This window comes from Balearica regulorum, chromosome 7 (assembly GCF_011004875.1).
Source record: "Balearica regulorum gibbericeps isolate bBalReg1 chromosome 7, bBalReg1.pri, whole genome shotgun sequence".
Classification (NCBI taxonomy): domain Eukaryota; kingdom Metazoa; phylum Chordata; class Aves; order Gruiformes; family Gruidae; genus Balearica; species Balearica regulorum.
Window position 1 is genome coordinate 15078061 of NC_046190.1, and position 10461 is coordinate 15088521.

General features: G+C 53.8%; 1 long non-coding RNA gene across 1 annotated transcript; it reads left to right on the forward strand.

Moving 5' to 3' along the window:
• Positions 1 to 4267: 4267 nt before the first annotated feature.
• On the forward strand, positions 4268 to 8684 carry LOC142602491 (uncharacterized). Its single transcript, XR_012836239.1, has 3 exons — positions 4268 to 4423; positions 6570 to 6700; positions 8599 to 8684. It is a non-coding gene; the product is annotated as an uncharacterized LOC142602491 (long non-coding RNA).
• The last annotated feature ends 1777 nt before the right edge of the window (positions 8685 to 10461 follow it).

Here is a 10461-nt window from a genome sequence, read left to right on the forward strand (position 1 = left end):
CCTCCTTGGGCTGACAAGGACCAGAGCTGGCGACAGGCGGAAGCCAGCACTGACTTCGCACAGGGCTCTGGGAGGCCGTGACTGTGGCGTCCCGGCTGCAGGGTGGCCTCTGTAGCTGCAGGTCAGATATGTGGAGGACTGGTATGGTCCACCATGAGTCTGGACCCACTGAGGCGGTCCCTGTCCCTGGCTGTCTCGTACCCTGGAGACCTGCAGAGGAACCTCATTTCTGTATGTAATGTAATGAGCTGCTGGGTCTCAACTCCTCTGGAGAGCAGGGCTCACAGTACAGGGGACAGCAGCTCTGCAAGGATGACGTACCCTCTGGGCACTGATATGAGGGCATGGCAGCCTGGTTTGGGGTGGCATCGTGCAGCCCAGGCAAGCTGGGACTTGGCTCTGCCTGTGCTGGGGGGACAGATGGAAGGGGGCAGGCATGTCCTAGCAGCCCAGGTAGAGATGTTTCACCCAACGAGGGCTGCAATGTGAGCAAGGTGCCAGGGCATCTCTGGCAGCATGGCGAGCTCTGCTGACACGAGGCAGGCTTGGATGGGCTGTTTAATTAAATGTGAAGGGTGCTCTCGCACTTCACAAGCTGCAGCCCTCGCTGCAGCCTGAGCGACTTTGGGAAAGAGGCCTTTTATTAAAAGAGAGAGAGACGCCGGCTCTGCCAGGCAGCCGTCAAATGGCACATTTAATTGTCTCGGCTCGTTTAGCTGTCGCGTGGGGAGGGATGCGCTCTGAGCTCTTCAGCCTTCCTATACGTCCTCCCCGGCAGGCACACGTGCTTGCCTGCAGCCTGGGTGCTCTCACTGCCCTCCAGGAAGGCTGGCGAGGAGGAGGTGGGAGACGAGCCTCCATCCAAGGAGAGCACTGGGGGCTTGCCAGGGGCTGGGCAGAGTCCTGGCTTGCTCAGTGCACTGACGGCCCAGCCTGCCCAAGATAGACCACTGGGGTTCGAAAGGGCTTGGGAAAGCAGCTGGGGAGATCAGAGCCTTCTGCGGTCGTGGGAGCTGTCTGGAAGGCAGGGGGTAACTAAATGGCAGCTTAAAAGTGTCTTCTCGTTTATTCCCATGGTATAAATGAGGCAGAACACTTCTGACTCTGAAGAGGCCATTCTACCCTGGCTGCAATGTGATAACCTCAGTGTATAAACCATGGGGAGCAGGCTGGCAGCAGGTTAAGATGATCATTCTTCTCCTCTCCTCTAGGAACTTAAATCCGTGGAAATATCTTCTGGGCTCCCTCCCTGTATTGGGAGCTGGCCTGTTCAGAGCGCGCAAGGAAGGGGAAAGGACCTCTGGGTGACTTTGCTTTAAATCTGCTGTATTGGTGCTGGGTGATACGGAGGGATTGAACCTGGGTTCAGCCGCTGGTACTGAGCTCATATCCTGGGGGAGAGGCTGTTTGGCTGAGTGAGGGGAGATGCCCCTGGGAGGGAGCTGCAGCCCTTCCCTTGGCTGTGCGGGAGCAGCCATGCCAAAGCTCACCGTTTGGAGAGGAGGAAGAAAAAAAGATCAAGAGGGGAAGGAAATACAGGCTTTTATCAAGACCTCCTACTTCAAAGTTGTCCAGCTGAAGTGCTCCCCTTTGGTTTAATTTGAAGTGATGTTTCCTTCAGCAACTGCAGCTAAATGGCATCAAACGAGGCTGAAACGGCCGGAAAGCCTGGAAAGGAAAGGTACCATTTGGGAATGGCTCGAGGCAGACCTTCCTGTTGGGGTCATCTGTGAAAGCCTTTCCATGAGGATGAAAACTGCCAATGCTGGTATTTCTCATCCCTCAGCTCATGGGATGGGATAAAATCCAAACCCTTTTAGAAAGTGGCAACAGGGGTAATTTCTCATTCTGGGTGCCTGGGGGTGGTTCTACCCCTCTGAAATAGCTGTAATGTCAGTGCTCATGAGCAAGAGGAAGGCAGAAGATGGAGACCCGGGTTCTGCTCTGCCCAGAGGCACCAGCACATCTCCCAGGCTTGCAGTTCCAAGCCTGCAGCCCCCTGAAGCCAGATGCTGAGTGTTGTTTTGGCAGCCCCTCCACTCAGGCAAGAGCTAAACCAGATTGCGGGAAGTGCCAGAGGAAGGGGCATGAATCCATCTTCCTGATGAACCCCTCCAAACCCTCCTGGAGTGGAAAAGGCCAGGCCTTGCTCCTGCTGCCCGGGGAATTCCTGTGTGGGGGCAGAGGGGAAAATCAGCACGTGCTCCCCTGTCACACATCCCTTAACTACCAAAAAACCGCCTGGGAGTCAAAGCAGCTGGCTTTTCCTGGGAGAGCCTGATGTGCTCCTGCTTGCTGCATAGGAACTGATTTTTTCCATCTGGCTGGAAAATGGACAGAAGTTACTTTGAAGGCAGCTGTGTCCTGTCCCCACTGGGGACAGTGGGGCTGTGTGCCTTTTTGGCAGTGGGTCTAGTCACTGGGAGGACAAAGGTGGCCAAAACAGGCCAGCAAATCTGACAGCTTCTCTGGAGAGTGGGACATGTCCTAGGAAACAGAGAGAAAGCTCATGGTCACCTCTCTGACCTGCTGTGATCAAATAAATGTTTTAATGACAATAATTATGCTAGTACTAAAGCCACTGGACAGGGAAGAAAGCGAAGGACAAGTCATCTGGCACTGCACATGGAGGAGGGATACTCACAGGCCTCTGTTTCCTGGAGACTGCTCATAACAGCACACCCAAACCCTCTTCCACCCAAAAGACTCAAGTGTTCCAGCCAGAGGCTGCTTTGCAGAACAGGAATTCAGAGACCTGTGATGGTGGCAGAGCTGGGACCCTGATACCAGATTTTCTTACATTAAGTCTCAAGGGGGAGATGTTCGATTATGTGTTTCTGCTTGCAGTGATGGGAGCTCCATGGAGCAGAAGGCATCTGACCATGTGCGCTTTCTCATGCTCAACCTAAATAGTTGATGTTTGGAGAAAGGTCTCTGCCAATATTATGTGAAGCTATGAAGCTGCATGAAGAGGCAAGGAGGGGAAAAAAAATCCCTCTCATAAGAGTGAGGTGGAAGGAGCTGTAATTTCTCTTCTCCCGGTCCAACAACCCCACGTCCCCCACAGCAGATCTGTTCCAGTGCTGGTAGGGTTGCTGCTTTCTCAACTCCCCCCCTCCTCTACCTCCCCCCTAGCTCCGCTCCACACGCTCCCAGCTGCTCTAGGATGATACAGGCGGGCGCAGAGTTCATGGGAGCCATACCTGTGCTTTGTCTTCATCTGTCACCCCTCCTGACAGTCAGATCCATCTTAAACTGGGAGCGAGAGGGGAAGAGAGGGAAGCAATAATTAACCTCTGCGCAGGCGGCTCCCGAAATGCTGCAGTCTGGTGATGCACGAGGAGACATCCCTGACACTTTTATTGCTACTCCAGCGCCGTGCTGCATCTGTAGGAGGTGATTTGGCCGGGCTGGGATACCTGAGACTTTCATTATGGTTGAAGAGCTCCTGGCACCCGTGCGGCCCTTCCCTGCTGGGTGCATTAGCAAGGGCTCCCACCACCCTCGCTTGCAGAGCCAGGGGGCAAAGCTCATTTGGGATGTTGGCAGACTGGGTTGGGTTTTCATGGTGCAGCCCTCAAGGGAAGGGGGTTAGGTTTAGGGGTTCAAGTTGTCTCTGGTGGGTGTGGAATAGAGGTGTGCAGGAGCAGGCTGGTGGGGTGGTCCAGGATGGGTAGTCCCAGCCCCAGGGTGAGCTGCTGGGATGTGCCTGAGGTCTAGGGCAGGAGCCTGGATGTTATGGAGCCTAAGCTCCCATTACCTGTGGCAGATCATTGGTGGCAACCTTGTCCTGGACTGGAAAGTTTCCTCAATGGGGACATGAAGTGGGGAGAGGGGCTGGGGGCTTTTGGGCTCCCCTTTGATGCTCTGCTGGGTCATAATGCCATCTTGTCAAGGGACGGTGCTGAACATCCCCTTGGGTCCGTGCAGACCCCTGCCCTGGGTGCCTGAGGGTCCTTGTGCTGGCACCAGTGGGGTGGCATGGCCCCACAGCCGCCTCCCAGCAAGGCTGGGACAGCAGTGACACTGCACAGCTGACAAACTTGGCTACGTGCCTGCCTGCTCAGGACCTGGTAGCAAAGGAGCCCAGCAATTAAAGAAACATTAGTGGCCAAGCTCCATGAGGTACAAAGACAACAGTTGTTATTCTGAACCCGATGGAGCCCAGGGACAAACACAGCCTGACCCAGCATGGAAATCAGGGAAAAGCTCTCCAGGGGTTGGTGTCTGGCTTAGCTGTCTGCTCCTTGGTTCTTCTGCAGGATTGCTGGGCCGTCATCAGGGCAGCGACTGCATTTCATTACATGCCGATGCCCATTCAGCAGATGTTGCAGCTTCATCTCATACGAACATGAGAGAAAAATCAATGCCAGAAGCACTTGGCAGCCACACCCTGGGGCATCCTGATCCAAAGCAGCTCATGGTAAGGCTGGTGATGTATCAAATCCTGGTCCTCCGTTGGGTGCATGGAAACTGGGAAAAGATGGGGCAGCGCTGGCCAGAGTTGGGGACCGGGTGTAGGGCCAGATCCCGGTGTGGGATGTTGTGCTGGTTTTGGCTGGGATACAGTTAATCTTCTTCATAGTAGCTGGTATGGGGCTAGGTGCTGGATTTGTGCTGAAAACAGTGTTGATAACAGAGGGATGTTTTTGTTACTGCTGAGCAGTGCTTACACAGAGCCAAGGCCTTTTCTGCTTCTCACCCCACCCCACGAGCGAGTAGACTGGGGGTGCACAAGGAGTTGGGAGGGGACACAGCTGGGACAGCTGACCCCAACTGACCAAAGGGATATCCCCTACCATATGATGTCATGCTCAGCATATAAAGCTGGGGGAAGAGGGGGGGACGTTCGGAGTGATGGCGTTTGTCTTCCCCTGTAACTGTTGCACGTGATGGAGCCCTGCTTTCCTGGAAATGGAAACGTCTGCCTGCCCATGGGAAGTGGTGAATGAATTCCTTGTTTTGCTTTGCTTGCACATGCAGCTTTTGCTCTACCTATTGAACTGTCTTTATCTCAGCCCACAAGTTTTTTCACTTTTACCCTTCTGATTCTCTCCCCCCATCCCATCGGCGGGGAGTGAGCAAGCAGCTGTGTGGCGCTTAGTTGTGGGTTGAGGTTAAACCATGGCAGATGTGCTGCTGTGCAGTCTCTTGCAGTGCCCTGGACATGGAAGGTCCTGTGTCTGGGGAGGGGAGTGGAAAAGGCTCCTTGGGATGTGTCTTTAGGATAGCACTGGCATGTTGTGTTTGCCCAACAGATGAGTTGCAGCAGCTGTTCCTCCCCAAAAGTGGTCCCAAGCAACCAGGATTCTGAGTGGGCAGAAGTGTCAGGTCCCACTGCTATCCCCAGAGTCTGCAGCAAGGGGTGGCCATGCAAGGGCCACCGGCTGTGAGCTTCCTGGGGTGGAGGGCTGGGCGGCCAGTGCCATCTCCTGGGTGGCGGTTTGGTGCCTGCACTACTGGACATGGGCAAAAGGAGAGCCACGGTGGAATCTCAGGCCCAGATAAAATGCCTTGTAAGGTCTGGTGGATTGTCAAAATGAGCATGAGGTCACCTGGTCACTTTGAGGAGGAATCACCAAGTGCTGAAGGACTGGATCATGAAACTGAGAAAGGGAAAATGTGAATCTGGACCTGAATTCAAACCAAGAAAAAACACTTAAAAACAAGATCTATTTTGTTTTCCAGCTGTTTTAGCAGTGAGGGGGACTGCAATAAGCCTATCCACCAAGACCAGTGGTGGCTTAGCCTGCTCTTGTCTGCAGAGCAAGCTGCGATACTTTTCCATGTGTTTTTTTGTCATGGAGATGCTTTAAGCAAACCCAAGTTACAGCTGTCTGTGTTTGGAGGTGGGCTGGTATCACCCGGCCTGGGTAATTTCAGAGGCAACTGCAGAGGATCCTGGTATCTCTCCTAGCCTTGAATTCTCTAGTTGCAGCCTTGGTCCTGGCAGGTTTCTTACTCCATGTCCTGGCACCCATGTCTTATGAACTGTTAGCTCCACTGGTGTCCCCAGGCTGTTTCTGAGGGGTCTATGCAAAACCACCAAGAAAAGCAGAGATGGCTTCTGCACTGGCCAGAATTTTGGGCAAATTCCTAGTGGGAGACAGTCTCTGCTTTAAAGAAAACATAGTCTCTTCATGTAAGAAGCTGGTGCTCATATCAGTTGGAGATGGAGAAACTGAGGCATGGCAGATGAGACTGATTTTTCCCAGCAGAGGCAGGGACCTGGTAGCAAGCCCAGAGATGACTTGAAGTCTCGTACAGCTTCCCTCTTCTAGCTGCAAAAGCATCCACTGGGAAAAGGTCAGCAGACTGAGGAAAACTAATCCCAAACTTTCCAGTTCAGCCTTCAAGGGGGAGTTTGCCAGAGGTAGAGGGGAAAAAAGCTCCTGAACACCTGAAATGTCCAAACAGGCTGCAGATGAGGCCATGCACAAGTGCTGCCAGCTCCCTGGCTTTTGAGCGGCAGGGAGACTTGGCCTTTCCCTGCACAGATGGGGGTTTAATCAGGCACAGTTTAAGCACATGGGTGTTCAGCGCTAATCCAATTTCCCTCCATTCATTAGGGTGGTTATTCATCACTCGGGAATGATGAAAGGCTGTGAGTCCACGTGGATGCTAGAGAGTGGCAGCACTGCTCAGTGCTGACGTGCGTGAGCCCTTCCCTGACCGCAGTGCCAGACTGCTGGTGGGGATGGCAAGTGAGCTGGTGGATAATCCCAACCCCTCCACAACTCCAAATCACGTGCTAGGTTTGCTCCACTGAGCTCTGGAGACCAAGTCATCTTAGGTTTACCCAGCAATCGGATGGGAAACTGGCTGAACTGCCAGGTAACACACGCAGACGGAGAGCTGATGAGTTGGGAGAGGACCTGAAGGGATGGAAACCTGTGGCCCTACTCTGCTCCATCAGACCCTTGCATTGCTCCTGAGGGTTAATTATATGGTAAGGTTACTGGGCAAAGCCAGTCTCCCACTGCTCCGTGAGCCCCCACACCACTGTCTTCAGCAAGCTGGATCCAACCCTACGGAGAAAGGCTGCGGTCCATGAGAGCAGGGTTATGGGGAGGTGGGTGAAGGGATGGCCAGTACCCCAGGCTGTGGCGGAGCTATAGTATAACATCAGCTGGAAGACCCACGGGTAAGGCTGCATGGGGAAGGCAGCTGCTTTGGGTGCATGTTTGCTTCTTCCAAGCGTTTGGCAGATGCACTTCCACCTCTGCAACCTAGTGCCTGGGCAGATGGGTCAGGAGGCTGCCAGAGCAGGTCATGGTTGTACCCTGAGACCCTGGCATCCAAAAAAAAAGATGAGAGATGTGTCTCCTTCTGTCTCTTTCCCCCATAGCTGGAGCTCAACAGACCTTAGATTTCCAGACTAACAGCAAAGTTTGCACAAAAGTCTAAGATGCTCACTCCAAACTCCTGTCTCCAGTGCAAATATTCTGGCTGTTAAAGGTAAAAAAAGTAAACTACCCTCCATGGCTGGTGTAAATTTTGGTGTGAGGTGAATAAAAGGGGCTGCAACCATGGTACAGGAGGCATCACGGGCTGTTGAGTGGATGCAAGTGCGAGCGTTTCCCTGCTGCATTTATTCCCCCGCCTCTAGTAAACGGCAATTGGTAGTGTGGCTCATGGGGATGAGAATTACTACCCTGCCCCAGGGAGCTAAAGGGTAACTACCAATTAGTGGCTGGAGAGTTATTTGATAATTCTGATTATCATGAGGTATCTGGGGACCTCCGGGTCATTGCCACAGGGCACCTGGGCTGTGAGCAGGTATTTAACCATGTTCTGGAGTGAACCGAAGTGATTTCCATATCTTGGCCAGGGCTGGTCCTGGAGACCCCATTTGGGGGTCCCAGCACAGAGCCTGGGAGGGGTGGCAGGGTAGGAGCTGCTTACCACCCCTGGAGCTGAGCTCCTGAGCTCCTGGCCTGTCCGTCTGTCTGTCCTGTGCCTTCCTTGGCTGGGAGCTGGGTACCAATGCATCCAAGATGCTCTTCCTCTGGACCTGGAAGCTGAACACACCTTTGGGGCCCTGAAATTGCCTCCAGGCTGTCTGTTGGCATGGAGTCTCCTTTGCCTCCCTACTTTCTCTTTTCTTTCCTCTCCTCTGCAGGACCCCTCCTCCAAAGCCCTGACCCCTCAGTCCCACCACCTGAACCCCTCATTCAGTCAGTCTCCAGCTCATGGCATCCTCCAATGCCCCCCTGGCACCCTCTCAGCCCACTGCCCTCCCCGAGTCCCTCTCCCCTCCCTCCCCAGCACCCGGCTTCCCAGACCCCGGCCGAGCAGCAAGGCGCTAACACCGGCACCCCTCTACCTTCCAAAAGGGGCTGGTGGTTGTGTTTGATGGGAGCAATCCATCTCCATCATTGTAATGACCGTTCCCATTAATCGGCCATAAACTAATAAAGTAAGCACTTTCCCCTCCATCCCCACCACCCCCCCCAAACTTCATTAAGTCTTTAGTACATTAATATGTCTTACTTAGTGTCTGCTTTGGCCTCTGTTTGTTTTTCGGGGTTTTTTCCTTTTTTTTTTTTTTTTTTCTGTGGATATCATGGGTTTACCTGACGATGTTATTCCCTGCAGCCCTGAGGAAGCTCTGACAGCCCAGGTCATCCTTACGGCAACGGGAACATCATGCGTGCTAGTGAGCCGAGAAGAAAGGGACAGGGACAGGCATGGGGAGGGTGGAGGGAGGAAGGAATAAAAGATCCCGTACACCTCCAAATTAAATTTGTGATGCCTGGCATCAGATGGGCCCGCAGCCAGAGATTAATTCGACTGATCAAGTTATAAAGAGCGCTGAGGCGGGTAATCAATCTTGGAGCTGTCAGGCGAATCGGCAGCAGTATTAACCTGGCAGGACTCGCACACACATACACACGCACACACGCAGAAGCCTTTTTAATTCCTTTCACATTGACTATTATTTCCCAGGCCTGTTTATTTTGGAAGGGCTGGGGAAAGCGGGGGGCAGCGGCGCTTTGCTCTCTCCTCCTCCATCCCCGGCAGTGACAGCCCTCACGTACCCACTATCTCCACATGCGAAGGGGAAGCCCTTGGCCATGAAGTTGGAAGCCCTTAGGGTCAGTTTTCCAAGGGACAACACTGGATTTTTTGCCTGATACTGAGAAGACTCAGGCTGGGTTTCCTTCTCTTCCCAGACCCGTGGTGGTGGCATTGCTCTTCCTCACCAGCCCCCAGACTGGAAGCGGCCCCAGGCTTGTGGTCCTCAGCCCAGGGCACCCCTCTGGGCAGGCATAGTCCCCGTGTCCCTGGAGAGTGACAAAGACACTGAGCCACTCCAGGTCAGCTGCAAACTGGAGCTGCTTGGAGCTGACTCTGCACAGCCCATAGCGGATGAAAGCCAAGAGATCTCTTTGGAGGTCTTTCTCGGGAATGGGGTGCAAATGAAGTAGCTTAGAAGTGGTGAGAGCTGGGCAGCTCTCTTTGCTCTGAGCCTTGGGAGTGACAAGCCCACAGCAGCAGAGGATGGTTCTACCAGCATGGGCTGGAGACACCTGTGCTGGAGGTGCTGTGCAGAGACCTTGTCTGGTCCAGCCTCAAAGGTGGACAGGGCAGGTTCTACAGGCTCAGGGTTGGGAGTTTAAAGAGTGATCATCTCCAGAAAGAAAAGGAAACTCGCAGGCGAGAGCAGGGGGAAGTCCAGCTGGAGACCTGGCAATGGGCTATTTCAGGAGGGAGCTAGCTTTGGGCCACTTGGAAAGATGACAGAAAGAGCAGGAGTTTGGGGTGCTCAGCCAGCAACCTGCACTGCAGTGGGTCTGGGAGACCCCCAGTGCCCTGTGGAATTGTTGGCTATAAATGTGCACTCAGCTGCTGACTGTTCCTAGCAAATCACCCATAACGTTATGAGGCAGTGGGACCTCCTTATGTGAGAAGTGTGGGATACCATCCCCTGCTAACTGCTCTCTTGCTGGGGACATCTTCTCAGGGGATGTAGTCAAGGATCAATGTCTCCATGCAGAGGTCACTGTGAGCAGCCACCAAAAGCTGTTGTGGTGCTGGGTTTTTCTGCCAGGCCAAACACACAGTGCTCCATCTAGCATTCTCCAGGAGGTCCTAGCTTTGAACCGAAGGGCTGAACATGGCTGAAATGTATGGGGACTGGGGGCTGGCTCTGCAGGGTCCTAGTGGTTGCTAGTGGTCACTCAGACCCCATTCAAGTGTGAATACTTGTTTAATGAAAAGGTTCTGGCACGAGTCCTCCCTGTATTGCAGCCCTTCTGCTGTCCCAGCTGGCCAAGGCACTGAGAGCCCATGGTGAGCCCCTGGGCTGGTAGTCTGTGGGCTGGTAGCCCTTTGGCTCAGAGCTGTGCTGCCCTATGGCTCTGGCAGGCTGGTGTTTTGCAGTGGCCCTTGAGTCCTCTCCAGTGCCAAAGCTGCAAGCCATCAGCATGACACCAGCAGGACATGTGGCTTGGGCTG